At 45.7% G+C, this 19,272-nt stretch overlaps 1 pseudogene; it reads right to left on the bottom strand.

The window, feature by feature from the left end:
• The window catches only part of LOC141273142 (uncharacterized), a 168,478-nt pseudogene that overhangs the window by 62,794 nt on the left and 86,412 nt on the right, over positions 1 to 19,272 (bottom strand).

The raw sequence follows: 19,272 nt of genomic DNA on the forward strand, positions 1-19,272 counted from the left end.
TATAGAAACCAGGACAATAGAGCTGTCAGTGGCCAAAGAGTTATGTTAGAAGGCTAAGAGTAGAGATGTGAGTAATGACATAACTAAAAGAAACATGGAGATTTATGGGATTATAATAGGGTTAGTTGTAAGACTCAGAAATATTGTCATGTTGCATTATCACTTGCTTTGTTCTAAAATGCATGTTTTTCTCTGCATAATTAGGTTATTATAACGTACATGCCTTTTTCTCTGCAATATGTAGTTTCTTTGGTCTAAACTATGTATAAAAAGCCCCTATACTGCATTTCTGGGCAGACCATCGCCAGACCAACGCCATATCGCCCACCATTATTTTACTTGTCTGAACACCTGCACGTGTCTGCGTGCTTGAGAGCCGATCTGTCTTCTTTAACTGCTCTGTTGAGCTTCTCTAATAAACCTCACTCCCTGCTTCAAAGAAGGATTGTCTACAGTGTCTTCTCTGACCTTTCAGCTCTCTTACACCCTTACACTTTTTTACACCCTTTTGCTCGTTAGTGTATTATACATCGATCTTTTGTGGCTAAGCAAAAAAAATGAGGGTGTTAGTTAAAATTCAGATTAGACTGTGTGAAGCCCACTGACATGTCACGGCACACCTCTCAGTGGGACCCTAACCTGAAAGGCTTAGCAACCCATGCGGCGAGCACCGTCATCATGACGTCATTCCAGCTGGGAGGGCAACCTGGGCACCCAAAAGAATCCATGGCAAAAGCCTTCATGGCCTCAGGCCACAGAAAACCACAGGCACAGTACCAAAGCAACAATGGCCACCACACAGCACCAACACCAAGTTAATCGATCAAAGAATCTCATGTTCAGTTTTGTTAATTTCACTTAGTCACAATACATAACTTTGTAAGATTCGGATGTGCGGTCCATGTCTCTTTTATTCTACACCTGTACAGGTTTATTTTACACCAGTACAGGTTTATTCTACACCTGCAGACTATAATGGGTATGACTACTATCTGTAAAAATGTGGACGAAACTCGTATATGAAGAATTGATGTCTGAAATAGAACCTAAGCATACATGGCTGCTATAACACAGGTGGACTGTTGCAATTGTTTTTTTCACTTGAAAAAGATGCTAATCCAAGGTTGAAACGCCTTGTAGAAATAAAAACCATCCAAGTCATCTTGTTAGTAAGGAGTCGGACCTTTCATTATACCAGCGCAGCTTAATAACGTGTTATCGTCCAAATTGGTCTGAAATAGAACCTACACATACACAGCTGCTATAACACAGCCAGACTCCAATTCAAGTCAAGTGGTTTTTTTTTCTTTTTTTACTTTGATCATTGCTGACTAGTGTTGAGCATTCCGATACTGAAATATCTGGTATCGACCGATATTCGCGGTATCGGAGTTCCGATACTGAGTTCCGATACTTTTAGAATATCGAATACCGCAATCGGAAGTTCCCATAATGCCTGCGCTCTGCAGTGTCTATGAAGGATGGCATGCTGGATGGTAGCGCTCAGCTGCGATCCAGCCTGTCATCTCAATGCCATCCCAGCGTGGGAGAATTCTCCTGCTCAAGCGTTGAGCGCAGGAGAATTCTCCCATGCTGTCAATGACGTGCATGAGGTGAGCAGAGTTCATTGGACATGAGCTCACCTCATCACGTCACTGACAGCGTGGGAGAATTCTCCTGCGCTCACCGCATGCGCCGGAGAATTCTCTCACGCTCACCGCATGTGCAGTAGAATTCTCCCACGCTGTTAGTGACGTGCATGAGGTGAGCTGAGTTCATTGGACATGAACTCGGCTCATCTGGATGCCGTCACAGCCAGACACTGAGGAGCGCAAGCATGCCTGCGCTTCTCAGTGTCTGCGGCATGGCAAGCTGGATAGCAGCTTTCAGCTGCGATCCAGCCTGTCATGTGAATGTAGCAGAGCTAAAGCTGTCCTGGGAACCATGGAAAGGTGCCTGCGCTCTGCAGTGTCTATGAAGGATGGCATGCTGGATGGCAGCGCTCAGCTGCGATCCAGCCTGTCATCTCAATGCCATCCCAGCGTGGGAGAATTCTCCTGCTTAAGCGCTGAGCGCAGGAGAATTCTCCCACGCTGTCAATGACGTGCATGAGGTGAGCTGAGTTCATTGGACATGAGCTCACCTCATGCACGTCACTGACAGCGTGGGAGAATTCTACTGTGCATGCGGTGAGCGTGGGAGAATTCTCCTGCGCATGTGGTGAGCGCAGGAGAATTCTCCCACGCTGTCAATGATGTGCATGAGGTGAGCTGAGTTCATTGGACATGAGTTCACCTCATGCATGTCACTGACAGCGTGGGAGAATTCTCCTGCGCTCACCGCATGCGCGGGAGAATTCTCTCACGCTCACCGCATGCGCAGTAGAATTCTCCCACGCTGTCAGTGACGTGCATGAGGTGAGCTGAGTTCATTGGACATGAACTCGGCTCATCTGGATGCCGTCACACCCAGACACTGAGGAGCGCAAGCATGCTTGCGCTTCTCAGTGTCTGCGGCATGGCAAGCTGAATGGCAGCTTTCGGCTGCGATCCAGTCTGTCATGTGAATGTAGCAGAGCTGGAGCCGTCCTGGGAACCATGGAAAGGTAAGGATGATGTTGCTTTATTATTTTACTTTTATTGCAGAAGACATTGGCTTCAGCTGGAATGGGCGTGATGGCTCACCTCATGCACATCATTGACAGCATGGGAAAATTCTCCTGCGCTCAGGGCTTCAGCAGGAGAATTCTCCCACGCTGGGATGGCATTGAGATGACAGGCTGGATCGCAGCTGAGTACTGCCATCCAGCATGCCATCCTTCATAGACACTGCAGAGCGCAGGCATGCTTGCGCTCTGCAGTGTCTCTGAAGGATGAAAAGCTGGATGGCAGCGCTCAGCTGCGATCCAGCCTGTCATCTCAATGCCATCCCAGCGTGGGAGAATTCTCCTGCTGAAGCGCTGAGCGCAGGAGAATTTTCCCACGCTGTCAGTGACGTGCATGAGGTGAGCTGAGTTCATTGGACATGACCTCGGCTCATCTTTATGAGCTTTCGGCTGCGATCCAGCCTGTCATGTGAATGTAGCAGAGCTGGAGCTGTCCTGGGAACCATGGAAAGGTAAGGATGAAGTTGCTTTATTATTTTACCTTTATTGCAGAAGACATTGGCTTCAGCTGGATTGGGCGTGATGGTAAGTACGGTTTAATTTAGAACAATAAAGAATTGTGTGTTTATTTCAATTAAAGGACTTTATTCTGGGTGTTTGTGTTTTTTTTTAACTTTCACTATGGGGTTAGTAATGGGGGTGTCTTATAGATGCCTCTCCATTACTAACCTGGGCTTGATGTCAGCTGGCATTATAAGCTGACATCAACCCCAGCCCTATTACCCCACTGCCACCGCTACAGGGCAGTGGGAAGAGCGAGGCTAAGTGCCAGAATTGGCGCATCCTATGGATGCGCCATTTCTGGGGCGGCTGAGGGCTGGTGTTTCTAGCCTGGCAGGGGGCCAATATTCATGGCACCCTTCCTGGGCTATTAATATCAGCCCCCAGCTGTCTGCCTAGCCTTTGCTAGCTATTAAAATAGGGGGGGACTGGGAAACTCCGTGGGTATTACCCCCTTCCCAGGCTTCAAACATCTGCCCCAGCCGTCTGCTTAACCTCCGCTAGAGACTAAAATTATGGGGAACCCCACGCCAATTTTTTTTTTAATAAATCCATTATTTTAACACTAAATGACAAGTACAGTAAGCAACACTGTCACTGTACTTCTTATATATGTGACTGACATGTTTCTATCTATCTAATCTATGTGTGATTCTCTATTCTTTCTGTTATAAATTGTCGGGTACCGGTGTATGCCGCTGCTGAATTGCCAGCTTTTCATGTAATACATTCTACATTATTCTTAGTTGTTCTCCTTCATGTAGAATTAACCTACAAGGAAAGAAAGGGTTTATTTTCATTCCGATATTTGTGTATTGACTTGCATTGGTTTCCGGTATCGGAATCGGCGATATCTGATATTTTTTGGGTATCGGTCCGATCCAATCCAATCCAATATTTGCCGATATTGGAAGGTATCGCTCAACACTATTGCTGACTTATAATAATATGTGTTCTTATAATAATAATGTTGTCACATTTACGTTATATGTGGTGGTTCTGTAAGTGCATATTTTAGGCTAAAATGTTTTTTTAAAGGGAACCTGTCATGTTCTAGTTGCTATCTACATTGCCCCCATAGTGTTGTTAGCGATGCAATGTGCATCACTAACACACTTTTTTCATTAAAATCGGTGGTAATAAAATGATTTTAGAACTTTATATATACTTTGTCCTACCTGCTCCTATTCAGTCATAGGGGTGTGATTCTCTCATTCAGTCATGGGCGGGCGCAGCATTCAGTCCCTGCAGGCGCCACCCATGTATTAGAATATTGCTCCCGGCAAGGTTGTGTCTAGATGAGACCCCCACTCCAGCAACTCTGATCTACTCTCCACAGCAGTGAAGTGTCTAGACTGACAAAACATGGCTCCATTCTTTCAAGAGCAGTGCCACATCTGTCCCCCGGTTGCATGGTGTTACAGCTCAGTCTCATTTATTTTATTGGAGAGGAAATTAAATACCAAACACAAGCCATTGACAGGCGTACCATTGTTTTTAGTAGGTTGTAACTGTGTTTTTCTAATCCTGCATAATCCATGCAAGTTTGTTAAATGTAATGGCAAAGGACAGACCACTAATCATGGTCATTTTCATGTTCTTAAAATTAGAGGACCCCAGAAAGCAGTAGGTAAATGAAAAACTTACCATCCCAGCTTTTTTTATTACACCCCCAATCAGGCATCAGTAATGTATGTACAGTGTGTGCATAAAAATCCTTATCTATCACATCCTCTGCCGTTTCCAGCGTTGCACAATTCCTAACCTGCATCATGTGACCACAGCTTTGCCATGCCAGCTCACATAACCGACTGCTTTTTTATTTCTTAATGTAAGCCTATGAGTTCATTGTTCTCAGTTTCATAGGCTTAGATTGAAAAATTGACTTCCTTTTCACACTAAGGTCTAAGGGGTAACGTTTCCCCTTGTGGAGAGTGACATACCGGCTCTGGCAGGCCAGGTAAGGAGGCTTATTAGCCGTGCAATGCTTCTCTGGGAAATGTAATATGCAAATTGCCTCTTCAGAGAAAAAGAGGACTTGAACTCTATAGCGCCACCTATTGGAAGCAGCAATCCTACAAGTCACAATCAACCCTTTAACGAGTCGTGTAATATGACTTAGGATAAAAGCCAAATCAGAATCGTGTAAAACACTGAGCTCGCTGGGCACAGTTCCCATGACATGATGCAGGAGAGGACTGGAGCAGCCATGGAAATGGCAGAAGAAAGTTAGAACATGGTTAACTATTTTAATGCATACACTGTACACACAGACATTACTGAAGTCTAAGAGAGGATGCAAGATAAAAATTACTGGAGTGGTCCTTTAAACCATACCACTTTGCTATACGGCAAACTAATAATTGCTGCTCTACTAATGTAGCTGTATTGTATATGCTTCACACCAATGACTACATTTATTCATGTCCACAAAAGAAAAGAAAACATGGTTTAAAATTCCATTGACTACCACTATTCAATTAGTTATGAATAGATGTGAAAGTTGTTGGCAAAAGTACTGGGTATAATTTCCATTCATTCTAATTTTGTAGCCATGATTGCAATTCATTGTGATTTACTAGCTATAATTTCTAAATTGCAGTGCATATCTCGTATTGCAATGTGGGAAAAGAATGGAGGTTCAATGATTTAAAAGATGATAAATGCTCACCCACAACATGTTTCACTGGCACAATGGCTTTGTCAGGAGCGAGGATGCACTGACAAAGGTAGTGCACTAGCTGGGTTAGTATCACACATAGGAGTCATCAAGTCATCATACTGATAAAGCTTGGGAACATCCTAACAGTTGTAGTATATTATAAGGAAGTCAGTGTAGATTGATTATTTTTTGTTAATAGTTGTTGCACATCCATAAGGTCATTAATGATAAGTAATCAGTTTACACATTTCCCTATAATATACTAGCTATTGAACCCGTTCTACGCCCGGGTGGCGAACATTTTTATTGGTATATGGTCTCCCATGCTGGTATGTGCTGCTCCCTCCTGGTATTTGTGCTGCCCACATCCTGTCCCCACCATCCTATCCTGGTATGCATTGGCACTCCTCACCCCCAATCCTGGTATGCATTGCACCCCTCACCCCCAATCCTGGTATGCATGGCACCCCTCACCCCCAATCCTGGTATGCATGGCACCCCTCACCCCCAATCCTGGTATGCATGGCACCCCTCACCCCCAATCCTGGTATGCATGTCACCCCTCACCCCCAATCCTGGTATGCATGTCACCCCTCATCCCTATCCTGGTATGCATGGCACCCCTCACCCCCAATCCTGGTATGCATGGCACCTCTCATCCCAATTCTGGTGTGTATGGTCTCCTCATCCCAGAAACCTGGTATGCATGATACCCCTCACCCCCAATCCTGGTATGCATGGCACCCGTCACCCCCCAATCCTGGTATGCATGGCACCCCTCAACCCCAATCCTGGTATGCATGGTACCCCATCCCTCACCCCCAATCCTGGTATGCATGGCACCCCTCACCCCCCAATCCTGGTATGCATGACACCCCTCAATCCCAATCCTGGTATGCATGGTACCCCATCCCTCATCCCTATCCTGGTATGTATGGCACCCCTCACCCCCAATCCTGGTATGCATGGCACCTCTCATCCCAATATCTGGTATGTATGGCCTCCTCATCCCAGAAACCTGGTATGCATGATACCCCTCACCCCCAATCCTGTTATGCATGGCACCCCTCACCCCCCAATCCTGGTATGCATGGCACCCCTCATCCCCAATCCCGGTATGCATGGCACCCCTCATTCCCAATCCCGGTATGCATGGCACCCCTCACCCCAATCCCAGTATGCATGGCCCACCTCATCCGAATCCTGGTATGCATGGCACACCCCATCCTCAATCCCGGTATGCATGGCACCCCTCATCCCCAATCCCGGTATGCATGGCACCCCTCATCCCCAATCCAGGTATGCATGGCACCCCTCATCCCCAATCCCGGTATGCATGGCACCCCTCATCCCCAATCCTGGTATGCATGGCACCCCTCATCCCCAATCACGGTATACATGGCACCCCTCATCACCAATCCCGGTATGCATGGCACCCCTCATCCCCAATCCCGGTATGCGTGGCACCCCTCATCCCCCCAATTCTGGTATGTGTGGTACCCCTCATCCCCACAATTCTGGTATGTGTGGTACCCCTTCATCCCTCCAATCCTGGTATGTGTGGTACCCCCTCATCCACCCAATCCTGGTATGTGTGATACCCCTCATCCCCCAAATCCTGTTATGTGTGGTACTCTTCATCCCCCCAAACCTGGTATGTGTGGTACCCCCTCATCCCCCCAATCCTGGTATGTGTGGTACCCCTCATCCCCCCAATCCTGGTATGTGTGGTACCCCTCATCCCCCCAATCCTGGTATGTGTGGTACCCCTCAACCCCCAAATCCTGGTATGTGTGGTACCCCTCACACCCCCAATCCTGGTATGTGTGGTACCCCTCATCCCCCCAATCCTGGTATGTGTGGCCCCCTCATCACTTTCACACTGTACACACATACAAAAAAAAATAAACAGTTATACTCACCTTTCTTCTCTGTACTCCAGCGCTGCTGCGTCCTGTTCTGCCAGAGGCCGGGGGAGGCGCCATTTTGCCGGATAGCGCTATGCGCATGCGCCGATCCGACACCTCACTCCTGCCCCAGTCTGCGGCGAAGAGAGGCGCCGCGGCAATGCTCCTCCCGGTCAGGTAAGCATGTAAGTATGGCGCCGGAGATCGCGGTATGCGTACACATACCGCGATCTCCGGTGCCATACACCTTCTCTTACCTGTAACGACTGGATGCCTGCTTCTGTCTGGAGCCAGACTGCGCGTCACGCATGCGCAGTCTATCGAGGCTTCAGACAGAGGGACGCGTCCCCCGTTATATTATAGATTTGAGAACTATTGCAACTAGCAGTGGTAACTTTATCTTGGCCCCTTGCCAGCTGTGCTCTGATGAGTGTGATGCACCCTTGTATGCATTCCTTAGAGATACATCTGGACTGGACATCTCCCAACCTTTATTAGATGGGCTTCATAGACCTATTTTTACACTATGAGCATCATGTGGTCATTTCTTTTTAGGTTCAACATTATATTTTTGCATAAAAAAATCAATGACATTATTGTTATGAATGTACGGTGGTTGAGCTGTAGAAATTTTTCTGGTTATACTTACTAATTTAGAGGATACAACGCTGTGAGCAACAACAGCCAGACTTCCAGAGATGATCAACTATTCAAAATAAAATCAATTGATAAATTCATATTTAGGCCTCATTCAGACATCCATTTATTTCCATACTTGAAAAAGCATTGTGCTGAATCAGATTTTCATGTGTTTGGCAACTATATCAGTTTCTCCAGTCAGTGTCATCAGTATTTTAGAAGGCTTTAGGATGCCACTGAAATGCCATCAGTGTGTTGTTTGAGTTTTTCCATAAACTCATACAGTTTGATATGCAATTTTGTTTCATGATTCAGAAGTCTTCTTTTTTTTTGCAGACTCTTGGTCTGCAGAAAAACTTAGAAAGTGCAAATATAACAATGCATACTCTGAAAATTTGGCTATGTACTATGGGGCCGATCTATCAAAGTGTTTATGCCTGAGTTATAATGTAAAATACTTTGAAAAGTTCTAAAATGTTTGCATAATGCAAAACTTCACAAAAATGTTGCGACTTTTGACATTTCCACGCCATTCCCAGCCAGCTTCACCCATTTGGAAAATGCATGGGAAAATGGAATCATTCTAAGTTAAATAAACAAAAAAGCAGCCTCACCGTGTCCTATTTATATGACTCAGTCCGTTTTACAATGTTATGGGTCTCCAACCAGTAGCCATGACTTACGGCTTCACATAAGAAAAGAATTTTGGTGAGTCCCAAAAATAATTAAAATCCTCAATTTATTACAAAATAATTTAAAAGATCATACAGGTTGGGAATACATCTCAACGCGTTTCTGGCAAAAAGCCCTTATTCACTGAATTCACATTCATTATAAGTTACACCTCTTTATTGGTGTGACTAACTGCAGAAATGTTACTGTTAGAACTCTCCTGTTAGGTTTTTTTTAGTTTGCTGGTCACATGACCATTTTTGCCTATTTAATCCGGCTCCGCCCTCCTGGTCTTGCTGGACTTCATTGTATTTACTACTCTTGACCTAGCTTGGTGCTCTGTTGCCGTTCTCTGTTAGTTTTGCTAGGTCTTCTGACCTCTATGCTTTTTGTTGTGTGTTTGTCTTTGACTGCTACTATTTCTGCTAGGAGGTGTCCAACTTATCCCAGTCCCTAGTTCTTGTAGGGATCCCTCCCTCACATCTATAGGCCTTCGTTCAGACTAGCCGAGGACTTTAGCGGGTCTGATCACAGGATCAGGTTCCCCGTTACATCGTAGGGATCTAGTTTAGTTCTATTGTAGGGACAGTTCTCCTGTCTTTCCTTAGTCCCTGTAGCAGATCATAACAGTAAGTCCAGCCCTAAAAAAAAAAAAAAAAAAAATTTCTCTAAGGAAAGACCTCCAGTTTTCCATCATGGTCTCGGTTCAAGATTTGGCTCAACGCTTGCAGAGACTCTCTCTGGAGGTGGCCAAGCTCCAACAACACGTGAGTAGCTGTTCTGGAGCACATTTTGTGGAACCAAAGGTACGTCTGCCTGATTTATTTTTTGGCGAACAACAAGATTTTTTTTCTTTTAAAAATGCTTGTTTATTGTATTTTCGTTTGAGACCCGGATCCTCTGGTGATGAATCACAGCGCATAGGGTTCATAATATCACTTTTGCGCAAAGATCCTCAGGGATGGGCCTTCTCTCTTCAACCTAGTGATCCGTGCTTTAGATCAGTGGATAGTTTTTTTCTGCTTTGGGTTTGTTGTATGATGATCCTGATCGTGTCTCATCTGCTGAGTCTGAATTGAGACGTTTGAGGCAGGGATCAGGTAATGTGGAAAAATATTGTTCTCACTTCCGTCGGTGGTCTGCCCAGGTGGGGTGGAATGATTCAGCTTTGAAAAGCTTGTTTCTTGCAGGGCTAGGTGAAAGGGTTAAGGATTTACTGATTGCTTATCCCACACCTGGAAACTTGCAGGAGGCTATGCAATTAGCTATACGGGTGGACAGGAGACTGCGTGCAAGGGTTAATGAGAGCAAATCCTCTGCTATGTCAGCTCCGAGTCTTGAGAGGGTCTGTGCTGACAATGGAAAGCCGATGGAGATTGGAGCGATGACACCCTGCTCTCAGGAAAAAGATCGCAGGCTTTCTGAAGGCTTGTGCTTCTATTGAGGAAATTCTGGTCATTTTATTAAGAACTGTGTGCTTTGTTTGAAGAAAGAAAAAAAAATGGTCAGTTTTGCCTGTATTGCCTGTTTAAATTCTAAGGGAGTATTCCTATCTGCCACTACTGCTGCTCAGGATGAATTAATTGAATTTCGGGTATTTGTGGATTGTGGTTCTACTCTGAATGTGATTGATGGGGGATTCTTGGAAAAACTTAGATTAGAACCTAAAACTTTGTCATCCCCTATTGCTGTGGTTTCTGTTGATGGCTCTCCCTTGAAGAGTGTTACTCATAAGGTCTGTGAATTTCCCCTCACTATTAATGGTATTCACCAAGAAAATTTGGATTTGGTGGTATTGGATAATTTGCCTTCTCCAGTAATATTGGGGTTACCCTGGTTAAAATTGAACAATCCTGTACTGGATTGGTCTACCAATGAAATTAAGTCCTGGAGCCCTAAGTGTTATGACAAGTGTTGTAACGGACATATTGCTGCGGTGGAAAAAGGGGAATTACCTGTACCTATTCAGGATTTTTGGAGAGTTTTTTCTGAGGAGGAGTCACAGATTTTGCCTCCCCATAGAGACTATGATTGTACCATTGAATTTGTCCCTGGTGCGTCTCTTCCTAAAAGTCGTTTATTTAATCTTACTATTCCTGAGAGAAAGGCTTTGGAGGAATACATACAGACAAGCTTGGCCGCCGGTCACATTAGGCCTTCCAAGTCTCCTGTGGCTGTTGGATTTTTTTTTGTAAAAAAAAAAGATGGAGGTTTACGTCCTTGTCTGGACTTTCGTGAGATTAATAAAATTACTGTAGGCAATCCCTACCCACTGCCATTGATTCCTGATTTGTTTAACCAGTTAGTGGGGGCCAAGTGGTTCTCTAAAATTGATCTCCGGGGGGCATACAATTTGTTGCGCATGAAGGAGGGTGATGAATGGAAGACTGCTTTTAACACTCCTGTGGGTCATTTTGAGAATCTGGTTATGCCTTTTGGTCTTACCAATGCTCCAGCATTTTTTCAGAATCTTATTAATGACATCCTTAGACCTTTAATCGGCAAAAATGTGGTTGTGTATTTGGATGACATTCTGATTTATTCGCCTGATCTGGAGTCTCATTGGCGGAGCGTACGTGACGTATTACAGTTATTAATGGACAATTCGCTTTTTGCTAAGCTGGAGAAATGTGAGTTCGCTGTACAGAGAATTAGTTTTTTGGGCTACATTATCTCCAGTGAAGGTTTTGAGATGGACCCGGTTAAAGTTCAAGCTGTGCAGGAATGGCCTAGGCCTATAGGTTTGAAATCGATACAGAGGTTTTTGGGTTTCGCCAATTATTACAGAAAATTCATAAAAAATTTTTCTATTATTGTCAAACCGCTGACCGATCTCACCAGGAAAGGTGCTAATGCGGTTCAGTGGACTTCTGAGGCCATTGAAGCTTTTGTGTTTCTAAAGGAGAGGTTCACCTCTGCTCCCATCCTTATGCAGCCTGATGTGACTAAGCCGTTTTTGGTTGAGGTTGATGCTTCTTCGGTGGGGGTCGGTGCGGTGTTGTCTCAGGAAAACAAGGATGGAGTACATCCCTGTGCCTTTTTTTCAAAAAAATTTTCTGAGACTGAACTTAATTACGATATTGGTAATCGGGAATTGCTGGCGATTAAACTCGCATTTGAACACTGGCGTCACCTCTTGGAAGGTGCTGAATTTCCCATTCAGGTTTTCACTGATCATAAAAATCTGATCTATCTTGATGCTGCCAAGCGCTTGAATGCCCGTCAGGCTAGGTGGGCACTTTTTTTCTCGCGGTTTAATTTTTCCGTTACTTACATCCCGGGTACCAAGAATGTTAAAGCGGATGCTTTGTCTCGCTGCTTTTCTCCCATGGTCGGTGTTGAGGAGGAAGAGGAGAGCATTTTACAAGAAGGTGTTGTGATTGCTGCTTTGGACTCCGTTTTGGAGGATGAGATTCTTAAAGCTCAGGAGAATGTCCCATCTAACACTCCCCATGGGAGGTTGTTTGTGCCTAGGACCTTTAGGAGAGATTTGTTTGTTGAGTGTCATGAGTCTCGGTTGGCAGGTCATCCAGGAATTTCTGAGACCAAGAGACTTGTGGGTCGCAGTTTTTGGTGGCCTGGATGGCAGAAGGAAGTCATTAAGTGGGTGCGCCAATGTACTGTGTGTGCTAGATCCAAGTCTTCGCATGCTCCTGCTGCGGGGTTGCTTTGCCCTCTGGAGGTTCCTAGTGCACCTTGGACACATCTGGCTATGGACTTTATTACTGACCTTCCCCCCTCTGAAGGTTTCACGGTCATCTGGGTGGTCGTGGACCGTTTTAGCAAGATGTGTCACTTGGTTCCCTTCATCAAACTGCCTTGCGCTAAGACACTCGCTAAGGCCTTTGTCAAGGAAATTGTCAGACTACATGGTGTTCCTACTGACATTGTTTCTGATAGGGGACCTCAGTTCGTGGCTCGTTTTTGGCGTGCCTTTTGTGACAGGTTGGGAGTTCATTTGTCGTTTTCATCTGGATATCATCCTGAGTCTAATGGCCAGACAGAAAGGAAGAACCAGGATGTTGAGCAGTTCTTGTGTTGCTTTGTGGCAGACAATCAAGAGGAGTGGTCTGAGTTTCTGCCACTTGCTGAATTTGCTCTTAACAACCATACATCCTCTTCTGCTAGGTGTTCGCCTTTTTTTTGTTGTTCTGGGAGACATCCGTCTTTTGGGTCATTCTCCAAATTGGTTTCGGCTGTGCCTGAGGAGGAAAGTTTTTCCGGTGATTTGGAGAGAGTTTGGACGGATGTGCGTGGTAATCTTCAGGAGGCTAACAAGAAATCTAAGAGGTACTTTGATAGGAAACGGCAAGAGGTTTTGTTTGCTGTTGGTGACATGGTTTGGTTGTCCTCTAAGAATCTGCGATTGAGGATTCCTTCTAAAAAATTGGGTCCCAAGTTCGTAGGGCCCTTTAAGGTGCTTCAGATAGTTAACCAATCTGCTGTTAGGTTGGAGGTTCCTACGTCCTGGAAGATTAACCTGGTGTTTCATGTTTCTCTGTTGAAAAAAGCTGATGTGTCTGATGGTGACGCCTCTGCCACTGTTCCTCCGGTGGTGGAGGACGGGGAATATGAAATTTCCCGCATCCTAAATTCTAGACGGTATAGAGGGAGTTTGCAGTATCTCGTCGCTTGGAAGGGTTTCGGACCTGAGGATAACTCATGGGTGAGGGCGGATGATGTTTCTGCTTCCAGACTTGTCAGAGCGTTTCACAGGAGGTTTCCTGGTAAGCCTGGGCCTAGGGGATCCGGAGGATCCTCTTAGAAGAGGGGGTACTGTTAGAACTCTCCTGTTAGTTTTTTTTTAGTTTGCTGGTCACATGACCATTTTTGCCTATTTAATCCGGCTCCGCCCTCCTGGTCTTGCTGGACTTCATTGTATTTACTACTCTTGAGCTAGCTTGGAGCTCTGTTGCCGTTCTCTGTTAGTTTTGCTAGGTCTTCTGACCTCTATGCTTTTTGTTGTGTGTTTGTCTTTGACTGCTACTATTTCTGCTAGGAGGTGTCCAGCTTATCCCAGTCCCTAGTTCTTGTAGGGATCCCTCCCTCACATCTATAGGTCTTCGTTCAGACTAGCCGAGGACTTTAGCGGGTCTGATCGCAGGATCAGGTTCCCCGTTACATCGTAGGGATCTAGTTTAGTTCTATTGTAGGGACAGTTCTCCTATCTTTCCTTAGTCCCTGTAGCAGATCATAACAGTTACTCCACTGCAATAGCATTTCTGGTGAGGTGCATGCCGCTGAATATATTCTATATAACAGCAATGAAGTCTAAATTTCATATATTCAATGTTTGCATACATCTTAGCGCTTACAGTGTGCTGCTGAATTCATTTGTTTATATATTATGCAGACATAGCAGCTTGTACTCAGACTTGCTTTATGCTATTTGGAAGTGCTGGTCAGTTTTTTATTTTATTTTGTAGTATACTATTGGAGGTCGTAACTGCCTCCATACTTGGCTGAGCACTATTCCCATCAGCCTAAGGCAATTGTAATTAGTGCTAGATCCTGCCTGTCCTTTAAGTTTGTAGGCTTTCAGCCCTGGAGACACATATTTGATAAATATTAGGTTAGGACTAGTGTTGAGCATTCCGATACTGAAATATCGGGTATCGACCGATATTCGCGGTATCGGAATTCCGATACTTAGTTCCGATACTTTTAGAATATCGGATACCGGAATCGGAAGTTCCCACAATGCAATGAGCCAGTTTCATTTTATTCAGCCAATGAGGATCCTAAGAAGTGTGGGCACATCCTGTTAGGCATGTAGGCATGTTAACTAATGGCATGGCTGTGATTGGCTGCTGAAATGATGTCATGATGCACTATAAAAGCCGCCGCCGCCATTTTGGGTTCACTCTGCTGTGAATTCAGTTAGGGATAGGACGCTGTTGTTCTGAGGGACAGTTTTAGCTACCTATTTGCTCTATTCTGCTTTACCCAAGCTACTTTATAAACCGCTGTGCCTTGCAGCGCTAGTGCACAGTTCTCTGTGCTGTTCACCGCTGTCTGCAAGGTCTCTGTGTGTGAGTGCAGCTCACGCTGTAGTGTGTGCTTCAGCCACGTCTGGTTATAGTGTGCTCAGCGTGCGTCACTGCCTCATACATTGTCCTTTTTTGCTAATTGATCATTTTTCCTGATTTCTCCTATTAGTGTGGTGGTTCCATCCGTATCCAGCTACATTGGTTCCAAACACACTATATAGGAGTAGATAGAGAAGTTTTATTTTGTCTTGCAGCGCTAGTGCACAGTGCTCTGCATCTGCACTGTTCATGGCTGTCTGCAAGGTCTCTGTGTGTGAGTGCAGCTCACGCTGTAGTGTGTGCTTCAGCCACGTCTGGTTGTAGTGCGCTCAGCGTGCGTCACTGCCTCATACATTGTCCTTTTCTGCTAATTGATCATTTTTCCTGATTTCTCTTATTAGTGTGGTGGTTCCATCCGTATCCAGCTACATTGGTTCCAAACACACTATATAGGAGTAGATAGAGGAGCCTTTCTGCAGCCTTGTGCCCTGCAGCCCCAGCCAGATTAGTATTAGCCTATTTTTTGCAGCCTCATCTATTGCATTGTAGGTTACCTTCCTGCGTTGTAATAGCTACAAAAAGTTTGTGATACTATCGGTATTACATCTTTGGGCACATCCAGTGTCTTTTTGTGACAAAAAAAACCTAAATAAAGTTCACCAAACACTCCACTTTACAGTTGTGTAGGCCACATTAGCTCATATTAAAGTCTAGTCCACACTTTATAAAATTAGTGTTTCTTATACCTGTTAGCAGCTGTTCAGGAATAAGCACACTTTTCCCTTAGTACTTTTCTGCCTATCTTTATCAGTCTACCAAGATGAAGAAGGCAGGGAGTAAGGCATGTGGTCGTGGGCGTGGAGTTTCTGCAGGGAGAAAACGTGAGGATTCTGTGCCTGCAGGGAGAGGACGTTGGGATTCTGTGACTGCTGCGGGCACCAGTGACTCAGCATCCCCCAGTTTTACCAGGGAACAGTCCTTTATGCGCAGCTTTGTAGGAGCTAGCCGTACCCCACTGTTGCGGGAGGACGAAATTGAAGCCGTTGTCGGATGGATGGCAGCTAACGCATCGACTTCAATTAGTTCCAGATCCTCTCAAGTCCTGAGCACTGAAGAGCACCCATCTGTCTCTTCACCACCTGCCAAATTGCCCAGGCAGTCAGAGAGCCCTGGACAGGAGCCATGTCTACTTCTGTTCTCTGAATCTCTTGACTTGGAAAGAGGGGGCCAGCCAAGCCGAATTCGAGAATTTGAAGAAGAGGTAGTATGCAGTGAAGCGCAACCGTTTTGTCTCTCTGAATCTGAAGAGGCAGGTGGGCCAGTGCCTATGGTCAGCACCACACCTCAGTACGCATCTGATGATGAGACTCAGGTGCCACTTTCTGGTGCGTACTGTGCTGTTGAGACTACTCAGGAGAAGCAGTTGTTTGAAGAGGGTGGTGTAGATGATGAGGTCCTTGACCCATCATGGTGTGAGGGACAGGAAGGTGGTGGGAGCAGCTCTGAGGAAGAGATTCCCCGAACGGCCCAAAAAGGAGGGAGAGGGAGGGGGCAGACTTGGTGCCTGTAGCCTCCACTTCGGCACCCATTAGGAGCATGGCTCTTCCAAAATCCAAAGCGGGCACTCCCAAGACTTGCAGTGCCTGGTCCTTTTTTGACACAGTTGCAGATGACATTTGCTTTGTCAAATGCAAGCTGTGTAATCAGAAGGTGACAAGAGGGAAAAGTGTCATCAACCTCAATACCACAAATATGTGGAAACATGTGCGTACCAAGCACGTGGTGGAGTTACAAAAACACACTGAAGACCTAGGCCAACCTACAGCGCCACCTACCACCTCTTCAGCTCGTGTTGTAGCCTCTTCCTCCAGCTCACACACAGCTGGTTCGGCTTCCTCACAGGATCGCCATGGAAGAACCTCTGGCACTGTTGTACAGAGACACAGTGTAATTCCACCCACAGCACCACGTTCCCTGTCATCCTCACACTCCCAGGCCAGTTTACAGCCATCGTTAGCACAGGCATGGGAGAAAACACGCCCATACTTGGCAAACCACCCCCGAGCACAGGCTCTGAATGCTGGCATTGCAAAACTACTGGCCCTTGAAATGCTATCATTCAGGCTGGTGGAGACTGACACCTTCCGTAACTTTATTGCATTGGCAGTCCCACAATACAACGCTCCCAGCCGCTTTTATTTCAGCAGGCAAGCCGTCCCTGCCCTGCAACAGCATGTAGAGGGAAAAATTAAACATGTGCTACAAAACGCCGTCAGTAGCCAGCCGCTTTTATTTCAGCAGGCAAGCCGTCCCTGCCCTGCAACAGCATGTAGAGGGAAAAATTAAACATGCGCTACAAAACGCCGTCAGTAGCCAGCCGCTTTTATTTCAGCAGGCAAGCCGTCCCTGCCCTGCAACAGCATGTAGAGGGAAAAATTAAACATGCGCTACAAAACGCCGTCAGTAGCAAGGTCCACCTGACCACCGATGCGTGGACCAGTAAGCATGGACAGGGACGATACCTTTCCCTCACTGCCCATTGGGTAAATGTTGTGGAGCCGGGTACAGATCTTGAGAGTGGCGCTGTACGTGTTCTGCCAACTCCAAGGATTGCAGGAATCCAGTCTATACACATTGATTCCTCCTCATACTCCAGTTCCTCTGAATCAGCGCTGCAGGAGTCGTCACGGTCTACCTCCACATCGACCCGTGAACGGTTACCTGTTATGATGACCGATTTCAGCACAGCCGTGGCCAAACGTCAACAGGCCGTATTAAAATTAATTTCTTTGGGGAATCGAAGCCACACAGCGCAGGAGCTCTGGAATGCCATGAAGCAGCAGAGCGACGTGTGGTTTGTGCCAGCGAATCTCCTGCCAGTCATGGTAGTGTGTGACAATGGCCGAAATCTTGTGGCAGCTCTGGGGCTAGGCAACCTCACTCACCTCCCATGTCTGGCACATGTGCTCAACTTGGTCGTGCAGAATTTTTTTTGAGGGACTATCCGGATCTTGATGCACTGCTGCACAAGGTCCGCATAGAGTGCGCTCACTTGCGACGTTCCAGCAATGCAAGATCGTGCATTGCAGCTCTGCAGCGCCGATTACGTCTTCCGTAACATCGCATCATATGTGACCTACCCACCAGGTGGAATTCAACGTTACATACAGTACAGACCAAAAGTTTGGACACACCTTCTCATTTAAAGATTTTTCTCTATTTTCATGACTTTGAAAATTGTACATTCACACTGAAGGCATCAAAACTATGAATTAACACATGTGGAATTATATACTTAACAAAAAAGTGTGAAACAACTGAAAATATGTCTTATATTCTAGGTTCTTCAAAGTAGCCACCTTTTGCTTTGATGACTGCTTTGCACACCCTTGGCATTCTCTTGATGAGCTTCAAGAGGTAGTCACCGGAAATTGTCTTCACTTCACAGGTGTGCCCTGTCAGGTTTAATAAGTGGGATTTCTTGCCTTATAAATGGGGTTGGGACCATCAGTTGTGTTGTGCAGAAGTCTGGTGGATACACAGCTGATAGTCCTACTGAATAGACTGTTATAATTTGTATTATGGCAAGAAAAAAGCAGCTAAGTAAAGAAAAATGAGTGGCCATCATTACTTTAAGAAATGAAGGTCAGTCAGTCCGAAAAATTGGGAAAACTTTGAAAGTGTCCCCAAGTGCATTTGCAAAAACTATCAAGAGCTACAAAGAAACTGGCTCACATGAGGACCGCCCCAGGAAAGGAAGACCAAGAGTCATCTCTGCTTCTGAGGATAAGTTTATCCGAGCCACCAGCCTCAGAAATCGCAGGTTAACAGCAGCTCAGATTAGAGACCAGATCAATGCCACACAGAGTTCTAGCAGCAGACATATCTCTTCAACAACTGTTAAGAGGAGACTTTGTGCAGCAGGCCTTCATGGTAAAATAGCTGCTAGGAAACCACTGCTAAGGATAGGCAACAAGCAGAAGAGACTTGTTTGGGCTAAAGAACACAAGGATTGGACATTGTCCAGTGGAAATCTGTGCTTTGGTCTGATGAGTCCAAATTTGAGATCTTTGGTTCCAACCACCGTGTCTTTGTGTGACACAGAAAAGGTGAATGGATGGACTGTACATGCCTGGTTCCCACCGTGAAGCGTGGAGGAGGAGGTGTGATGGTGTGGGGGTGCTTTGCTGGTGACAC

Source organism: Phyllobates terribilis, unplaced genomic scaffold, assembly GCF_046119375.1.
Source record: "Phyllobates terribilis strain yellow unplaced genomic scaffold, ASM4611937v1 Scaffold_5__5_contigs__length_657084704, whole genome shotgun sequence".
NCBI classification, from domain to species: Eukaryota; Metazoa; Chordata; class Amphibia; order Anura; family Dendrobatidae; genus Phyllobates; species Phyllobates terribilis.